This window comes from Ascidiella aspersa, chromosome 4 (assembly GCF_963924565.1).
Source record: "Ascidiella aspersa chromosome 4, kaAscAspe10.2, whole genome shotgun sequence".
Lineage (NCBI taxonomy): Eukaryota > Metazoa > Chordata > Ascidiacea > Phlebobranchia > Ascidiidae > Ascidiella > Ascidiella aspersa.
In genome coordinates this window covers 22,490,527-22,500,289 of record NC_139450.1, presented here as the reverse complement: position 1 = coordinate 22,500,289, position 9,763 = coordinate 22,490,527, and the positions used below count along the sequence as shown (strand labels likewise).

The following is a 9,763-nucleotide window of genomic DNA, read 5'->3' as shown; positions in this document are numbered from 1 at the left end:
AATGTTTTAAACACTATTGAATGTATCTTAATTTAATTTGAAATTGTCCCATTTGCTATTCAAAAAATGTATTTGTATGTCTGGTTAGTTTTTGTAGTTGTTTTTACCTTGTATTTCCACTAAGAAAATCATAAAACAACCAATGCCTTTTTCCCCTAAAAAATTTTATAATAGTCTTTTTGATTTGCAAAAAATATCAACGAAGCATTTTTAAAAGTTTTGCATAAGAATATATCCGAGCAACCAACCGATTTACGTTTCACCTGCATCAGATAAACACCAAGCAACTTCCTAACAAGTAACTGACACCCATGCAACCGTGTCAAACTTTCTGAACATTTAGGTCAAAACATCGCCCTAACTTTTACTAAAAGAGAATACGAACAAAAGTATTTTCTTGCATGCGTAGAATAAAATTACGTTTAAACATTAATCTTATCAGCATTTTTATTGGAAAATACAAAGCCTATAACGTATATTTTTGTTTCCGTGCTACCTATGACATACAAAGCTACCCTTAACTACCCCGACAGTGGGGTGTAGACCAATCATTATACAACTGTCATACAAGTAATTGTGCTTTTTGATAAAATTGTCTCGAAACGATTAAGGTTATTAAAGGACATCATAGCAGCACGTGCTCTAACGTTTTTGTTTGAAACCTTTAGACGTCTACAAAACCGGGATAGATAGCCTGCTGTCTAACTGTGCTTGTAATGCTTTACATAAACGTTACAAATTTCCTTGTAACCGCATCTGTCGCGTTTTTTTTTTCATTTTACGCAAGTCCGACCACATTATCCTTACGATGAACGTGTGAGACAGGATGTAACACCAGCCGAGGTGTTCTGCTTTTCCTGATTTGCCCATTTGCTGTGAAATCCTTTTGTCTATAATAAGGTTCAGCGATATTCGTTAACGTAATTTATAGATACGACGCAAGAATTTTGTAGCAACTCGCTTCAAACAATATCTGCTTTGTGACACACCTATTCTGTTTTTCAATCAATAAAACTGTGGGGACTTGCTATCGCAACTTGCAATGGCCCATCAGGACTGTTGAGTGAGATAAATAAGTTTATATTGTAACTAGGGCGAATATTTTAATCTAAAAATGAGAAATGTTGACCTATATAAAATTCAAATTTTGACCCGAAAATCGTGTTTTAATTTTGAACTTTTGGTATCGCATTAGTGGCATAAGTTACTTGTTTTTAATGTTTGACTGACGACCGATTGAACACAAATCAGCTTTTCCGGTTTTATGAAAATCTCTTGAAAATGCTTAATGTTTTTGGCATATCAAAAATGATTTGACACATCAAAAAAACAACTACACAACCGTCATACACATTTAGACGCAAAAAAATCAGTGTGAACCTAATGAGACAAACCAGGCCTGCGTTGTTATTCTGCCAACTCGCATGTACCCTATAGACCAGTTACCAACCTTTTTCAGTTCGCGAGCAACTTTTAATGCAAGTTTTATTGTGAGATTTACAATGAGATAACCTAAAATGCAACTAATTGGAAATAAGATTAACAGTTACATAAAACCTGCATCTTTATTACTGGCGTACGTACTGAAATGGTTTCCTAAGGGCGACAAAACACATCTAATTGTTACGTAATTGTTACATTGTTGCATAAATGTTACGTAATGAAAAAAATGCAATAATTTTCCAATCGAATAGAAAACTGTAACATTTAGAAATGCTCCACCACACCTCTAAAATATGACCCACTGGTTGGGAACCACTGGTATAAACTATTGCTCTAATGAAGATTTCCAGTTAAACTGTTGTTGGATATACTGTAAGTAAAAACTAGAAGTTGATAAAATTTTGTTTTTTTTAAAACAAACAAATGGTGTCATGAGCGGTAACCTACTTATAGGACAAAGAAAAGTGTGTATGGAATGATCGTTGTGCGCAAAGTGCCAAAATTATTAAACGTAAAAGTCCAAAATAGACTCCGCGAAAGACCGTTATTTATCTTTTTTAGTCTGTTAATATCCGCGAGCGTAGATACGCCCGAAGCGGCACTCTTTGTCTGTACGTAGCTCGGATAAAACTAATTTGGGCACTTTTGGGGTCGTACGTAGCTCCAATAAAACTAATTTAGGCACTTTGGGGGTCATACGTAGCTCGGATAAAACTAATTTTTATAGTATAACAAAACAAGTTTTCAAAATTGAAATTGGAAAGAAGAAGAGAAACAAAATAGGCCTACTGCTGTTGGGGTAAATGGCTCACAGCCGATTTGCTAAATTCTTCTTGGTATATGACCAATACGTCACAGAACTATACTGATACAGTTTGTGACACGAACTTTACTGAATGGGTTTTTGTGACGTCTGCTCTAAATAAAAGTTTACTTAATTTACCGGCGAACACCATGCCACCTTGAATATATTTCGACTTAGTTTCATTAGGGGAAGGCGGGGCAAAACGGACCCCTTAAGTTAAGGGATAAATGCTGTTTTCCGAGTGTTACATAATATTTTTTGATCAGTAGGAGTAGCAGCCGAAAGGTCTTATGGTAACTTAATCATATACCAAAAAATCACTGAAAGAAGCATTCCTTCTGAAAGAGTTAACCTTCTTTGCCAAATTTTTCACGGGGCAAAACGGACAAAAGATAATTTAATTGCCTTGTTGTGTGAAAATGGCGGATCAAGAATTTTGTTTAGGGGGCGAACAAAAATTTTCAGAGATATTTTCAAGTTGCATCACAACGTGACGTCATAATTCAAGTAATTGTTTACATGGCGACTTCTATGTTAAAAATATTTTACAAAAGTAGGACAAAATGCAATAAAACCAAAATAGGACTATGCGTAAGTAGCATAGCAACAATATAAAAGTTGAATGGTTATAAATAGGCTGTACATAAACTGCCTTATATTTCTCTTATGTCATACGGACTCATAAGTATTAAAACAATTATCAATCGAACTTTTTACAACAGGTCTTGTTAAAATTTTTGATTGTTTGACGTTAATTCCTGCAAAACTGATCTAAACGTAAAATAAGGTAATGATACCGGTAATATTAAGTACCGTAATTTTATTCCTGTTTCAATATGTCTTACTGAAAGGCTAATAAAAAACAACAGGGAAGTTTTAAGTTGAGTTATACAGTAGTAATAACGGACCACACTGAAGGAATTTCTGGAATTTCAAAATGCGATTATTTTTATTGTTTATGTGAATAATTAAGTTAGATTGTAGAGAAAGGCGGGGCAAAACGAACCCCTTTGGCAGAGCTGGGCAAAATACGCCCACGGGTCTGATCTGGCCCAAGCAATTTTATCCGGCCCGTGGTTCATTTTTTGTAAATATAAACCGGGGCGATCCTTTCTACATGATTGGTTGTAACATATATATACACTCTTTCCAAGGACCAACTCCATTTTTAACCTTTTTAAAGATAAAAAAGATAATTGTTTTCGCGTTTTGTGCGAATTTCTTTTGTCTTTCTTGTTAGTTTCACGCGTTTTTTGGCGTCTGTACAGACAAAAGTCGCCCTCTGTACTGTGTCATTCTTTAAAACGAAAGTTTCAAACTTATTTTTATCCTAATATTTGTAAATGGATTTTTTGATTGACAGTATAAGGTCTAAAAATATAAATGAAAATTAAGATAACGGCCCCTATTGGGTCGCTGTTTGATTTGGATGGGTCGCCGACCGCAGTAGCACACATGTTTATATTAATTGAGATTGGTTCAAAGAAATTTAGAAATTTAAGGAAGCAATACAAATAATCTCTTATAATAATTTTTTAAATCACGACAGGTATAAAATGTATACCTACCTATATAGAACCAGTGATATATAGGCACTGATTAAACTCAACTTTCAGACGATTAGCGCATTCAAATTTTGTAACAAGTCTTGGCTTTTGGCGCAAATGTGTCTATTAGAGTTTTACAATTTTTTATTTTACTTTTGTCGACTGTTTACCTGTAGGTTTGACTTTCTGTCAGCAGAATACATCGAAGTGATAAATTAAAAAAGGCTGAATACTTGAGTTTTTTGCTGGGAAGGAATTGACAGTGCTTGGGCTTGTAAAGAAGAAATATAAAACAACGAGAACCACTGCTCTAAAGCAGACCGATTCACATTTGTCAAACCAATTTGGTTAATGCCACGTTTGTGTTTCTCCCGATTTATACCTTCTTTGCAATATGTCCATTATATCGCAAGAAACACATCGGCAACTTAAAGCCTCAATAAACAAAAAATAGCATTGTAAGTCGTGCTGTGCAACATGTTCACGTATTTTAACCTTGAGCTGTTTAAAGCCCATCACCTAACGTCAACATATCAAGGAATGTACATATGTACGAATCTACATAATCTGTGCTCAATGCGTCAAGTTATCCTCTAAATCTAAATTAATTTAAAAAAATTCTGCTGGCGCCCCTGTATGCACGTGACGAGTTCCACCGAGAATAGCAATTTTTTTAACGTTTTCATATACCTGATTTTTTAACGAATCAGGTATATTTGTGACGTAGTCTGTTAAATTTTTTAACCCCTCAAACAAAATTCCTAGATCTGTTCCTTACGAGAAGAGCCTTTTGGGTCGCATAATTTATAAAGAATATAACGTAGCCGCGCATCTCGTGTAAAATCGCTGTAAAAAGCGGTCAGTCTTAAAAAGTCGCTCAACGCGCAAACTTCGTCACGCTAATAGTTTTAGTGTAGTCAGGGCCGGGTCAACCAATAGGCTAATTAGGCTATAGCCTTAGGGCTTAGGCCCTAGAAAAATTCGCCCCTTAATTTTTAAGTGATTCAGATCTAGTACTGGTACAGTACAGTATACCTGAAAAGCAACAATGCTAAAAGCAGAAAAATCTATAAACCCATAGTATTAAGACCAGTGACACAATAAAGCCAAATACGCAGATTACTGCGTACAGAAAAAAAGTACAGAAAAAGATCAAAGTCGTCTGAATAATACATAAATCTGTCAAAATACGTCCAAAATTCATCGTAATATTGCCTAAATGGCAAAAATAACGCCTGAAACTGTAGGGAGAGGGTAGGCTTGCCATACGTCCCAGTTTAGCCGGGACAGTCGCGGTTTTCAGGCCTTGTCCCGGTGTCCCGCCCGGTTAACCAATTTGTCCCGGATTTTTCAATTTAAGATTTACTAATAAAAAATAAAAAATGTGAAAACTCTTGAGTTATCCATTTAGCAATTCTTTATCAAAAACTAAGTAATACTTTTTACTTTTCGTTTTTGGTTGGTAAGTCTGTCAAGCATTGTTTTTAACATAAATTACTTATTTTTCCAGCGGGTGTTAAGAAATATTTTTCTGGGGGTGAGGTTGCTGGGGCTAGTTTCTTTTTTGTGTGTGCTGAGTAAAAACATTTAGATGGATATTATCCGGCGGGTACTGGGATTTTTTTAGGAAGATAATCAAGCGCCGTTGCAACCCGGTCACCGTTAAGCAATTTTTATTTTCAAGGATTTTTTTCACCTATGACGCAGTTTGGTGCCGGTATCATTTGTTTGAATATTACGCAAGTCTAAACAATTGCTGTTACAACTTAAAGTTTAACGTTTTGTAACGCGGCTTGTTTTGGAAGTGGCTAGGTTCCTAGCTGCGTCACACGCTCCCTCTGCTTTCAAGGTTTAATACCGATCGTAATCGAAGTTTCCACGGAAAACGTAAAACCTCAAACGAATTACTTTATTTTCAGTGAAGTAATCACCAACAGTTTCAAAACCGTGACGTACAAAACCGTGACCGATCCTCCCTTGTGGCTGGCGCAAGGTGGATTAAATGTCCATTGAATACTTCTGTATGTTCTGTATGGGCTTTGATATTCTTATTACGTCTTACTACAACCTCCAACCATTATGCTCCAAAGAATTTCTTTCTGTTTCAGGTATTGTTCGATACGCTTCTGATTCCAATCGCGGATGCCTTGTCGGAGTTCTCGTTCAGCTCCGACCAAGTTGGTTCCGTTGTCCGAGTACATGCAGCACAGCACCACGCCGAGCAGCGAAGCGGCGAAACGCATTTATAAAGGCGTTAGTACTCAACTCCAATGCAACCTCGAGGTGAACTGCGCGTGTGGTTAGGCATGTAAACAAGCATTCGTACCTTTTTACTTCGCTGCGTCCTTTTTTGACAAGCAGCGGTCCAAAATAGTCCACTCCAGTGTATGCGAAAGGGTGCAAACTCATCTGTAGACGAGCAGGAGGCAAGTCGGACATCATTTGACCTGCAGGCTTAGCATGACGGCGGCGACACTTCAAACATTTAGTTAAGACGCGACGAATCGCGACAGTGCCCTTCACAATCCAAAAATGCTGATTTAGCAAATTAAGCCTGTGATTCAATTCGAAGTGACCTGATCTCTCGTGGAAGTGAACGATGATCATATCCGTCAGTAACGAATTATGAGGTAGTATGGCTGGATGACGTGCTTCGTATGCAATTGATGCCTTCTCGAGGCGCCCCCCGACTCGGAGAACCCCATCCGCCATAATTGGATCCAGTCGGAACATTGGTGACGACCTTGGTATCCTTGTGAGTTTATCTTGTCCAGAAATTCCAATCATCCATTGGGCGAAATGACTCCGTTGCTCATACTTAACCAACTCCATTTCCGCATTTTTTAACTCATTGACCGTCAATGACGAACACGGCGCGTTGTAAGCAATTTTCCGGACCCTTGCCAATAGATAGGACTTGTAACGAAGCATCCACGACACTGCGCACTTTAACTTATACAGGGACGAAAATCTTTCAAACAGCAGATTTGTTGGGGAATCCACCACGACAGTAAATATACCAGTAGGTTTCTTTTCAAATACGGCTAGGTTAATACTTGGATGGCTGGTTTCAAACAATTTCGGCCAATTTTCGGGCCCTTCCTTTAGAAATGCTGGTGCAGAGAACCACAAATCAGAATGAGGGAGTACGTCGGCGGTTGCGCCTCGCGACGCCAAGTCAGCGGAATTTAGTTTGGTGGGTACATGCTTCCAGTTTACAAACCAAACGATTTTTCTGCCTTTTCTACCATATTTTGTGATTTTCATTTCGCAAATTGGAAACATAAAACTTATTTTGTACATTTTTTTTAAGTTTAATACCTTGGCGTAATATGTATAATAAGGCGATTGACAGGAAAACGTCCAAAGAATCGTAAGTTTAACCCAAATCTAAGTCAATCTTTTTAATGGGTTGTATAAGAAAAAGCTAAATGAAACTATATGTTTAGTTTATTCACCAGAGGGCCAGAGAACTCTTACCAGTGCCAACTTTGCCATTTGCCCCATATCGCACAACGACAGGAACGACATTTAGGAGGACATTAGAGGCGTTTATGCTCGCGCTATATTCCTGTATCTCGGCGCACGCCTTTCTCTCATCAGAATTAGCAGTAAATCTTGGCCGGTAGTTCGGGTTGTGTAAAAGAGAGTGGTGAAGTGTTGCTGAGCAATCTCTGACGCTACAGCTGCCTTTAGCATTGCACTCGTTGGCCACGTGACCACTTTTGAGAAACCTAAAACACAAGCCCTTGTTTCTCACGAGGCCACGACGCTCTACGTAGGTCATTTTCTTAAAATCAGAGCAATTTTCAAGGTCATGAGCATCTGAGCATAATGCACACCTAGCGGAAATAGAAACAGAAGTTACGGTGTTGTGAGTCGTCGCCTTGACTCGGCGATTAGTAGGCTTGCTATCCTCTTTGGACGAAAAAGGGCCGTTCCAAATATTGAGTTCGCCTGTTTGCTTTCTTGTCCAACAAATTCGGCTAAGGCCGCAAAGTTTGCTCTTTTTCCGGTTTTCTCTTCTATGTCGGTCGACCTGATTATACATTTCTTACGGAGGGACACAGGAAGCTTTCTTGCCACGGTTAGCATTACATCCATTGAGTCCACGCAAGGTGCATACTTTATATCGTGCAAAGAGGTGCAGCACTTGTCCAAGAGAACCGATAGCTTCATCAAACCATCAGGGTCATCTGCCTCTCTCGCTGGAGTTTCCTTCAATAGTCGTTCACAACGCTGTGCTATTACATGCGGTTAGCCATAAAGTTCATGCAAAGTTTGCCATGCAAGCCTGTATCCCTCTGTAGGTTCCTTAGCATTAAAGCGATCCAACCTCTCGCAAATGTGCGGTTCGCAGTGCTGAAGCAGAAACAATAAACTCATGTCATCGCTTTGTGCCTTTCATCGAATTTCTTATCATCGAATTTCTTTACGACAGGTCTAGGCAGAAAGCGTTCACCTATTTCCGGGAAGTCGTATTCTGTTGGTCGTGGTAGTAAGTTTCTATTTGTCTGGACAACTTGTTTGGAAAGTGTTGGAGAAAGTTTGGGAGACCATGAATCGTAACCACTGTAACCACTTACAAGTGGGGTCACTGCGGTGTTAGTGACAGTTGCTGGTAGGCGTTCTATCAACGGTTTACTGACCTGTGGTTCCCGAAACTTTATCTGCGCGCGGTAAGCATGGGAGGCATCCGGCGGCGGTGGGGTACAATATGAAGACTCCTCGTCCCAGGCGTCCGCTTCGGCCTCGGCCATCTCGAGTTGTCGTTGCTTTTCATTGGCGTTTCGACAAGCCTCCTCTTTTAGCCGTCGCACTTCTTCTTCTGCTTCGCGCTGCGGTTTGGCAACATCTCCTTCCGCATCACGTTGAGCTTAAGCGGCTGCTTCCTCTGCAGCACGTTGAGCTTCTTCTGTCGCGCGTTGAGCCTTTGCTCTAAGATGTCTAGCCTTTTCAGCTGCATCACGTCGCAACCTCTCAACTGTGTCCTCAGCTTGGCGTAAGTTTGCTGTCTCCTGGTCATTCGCCAGCCGTGCAAGCTTTAACTTTACTCGACTACGCCGTATCTCACTTTTTATTGAGCTCGAGGTGGAAATTCGGCTTGAGTGAACGGATATCTGATCTTCAGGTACAGACAAGTTTTGAACAGGTGGCAAAGAATGGGCCTTTTCAAGACTGGCAAACCATTGCTTTACCCTTAGATCGAATTCTAGCTTTTTCCGACGGCAGTCACCCTTGTGGGACACCGTTTCCGGCAAAGTGTCCGTTTCCGACATGGCATCGCATAGATCCATGAAAACGTCAAATTCCGAGTCCAGTTTTGGAAGAAAACCACGGAGCGGAATAGCGCCCTCAGGTTTAATCATCAAAGTTTCGGCACGCAAGTAGCTGGCTTGCAGTCCCTTCATTGCGGCAACAATTGCTGTCTTGTCGACAGACATGATGAGTATAAGGTTTTGAAACGATGTAACGCGGCTTGTTTTGGAAGTGGCTAGGTTCCTAGCTGCGTCACACGCTGCCTCTGCTTTCAATGTTTAATACCGATCGTAATCAAAGTTTCCACGGAAAACGTAAAACCTCAAACGAATTACTTTATTTTCAGTGAAGTAATCACCAACAGTTTCAAAACCGTGACGTATAGCCCACAGTGACAGCGCAACAAGCTGTGAAAACAAAATGATATAGTATGACGATGCGCAACCATGCGTCACATGTAATATTATAACAATAGGGGAGCGTGAAGAAATTATTACACGTTTGTTAGTAATTCTGGATGGATAAATGTCGCGGGTTTTCGGCATTACAAATCAAATTAAAGTCATAACATACTGGTTGCCTTAATAAAAATAAGTTTTAATGTTCGCAAAAGTTCACATTTAATGCGGCGGTTTTAATAGTAACCAATTTTCAGTTTCAAACGAGATTTTACTTATGTTCGATGCAATATGGTACAGGGATTGCGTAT

The 9,763-nt window shown here is 39.4% G+C and overlaps 1 pseudogene; it reads right to left on the bottom strand.

Annotated features, from left to right (window-relative positions):
• Nucleotides 1-7,249: 7,249 nt before the first annotated feature.
• LOC146148688 (uncharacterized) lies at nucleotides 7,250-9,239 on the bottom strand (annotated as a pseudogene).
• Between the last annotated feature and the right edge of the window lie 524 nt (nucleotides 9,240-9,763).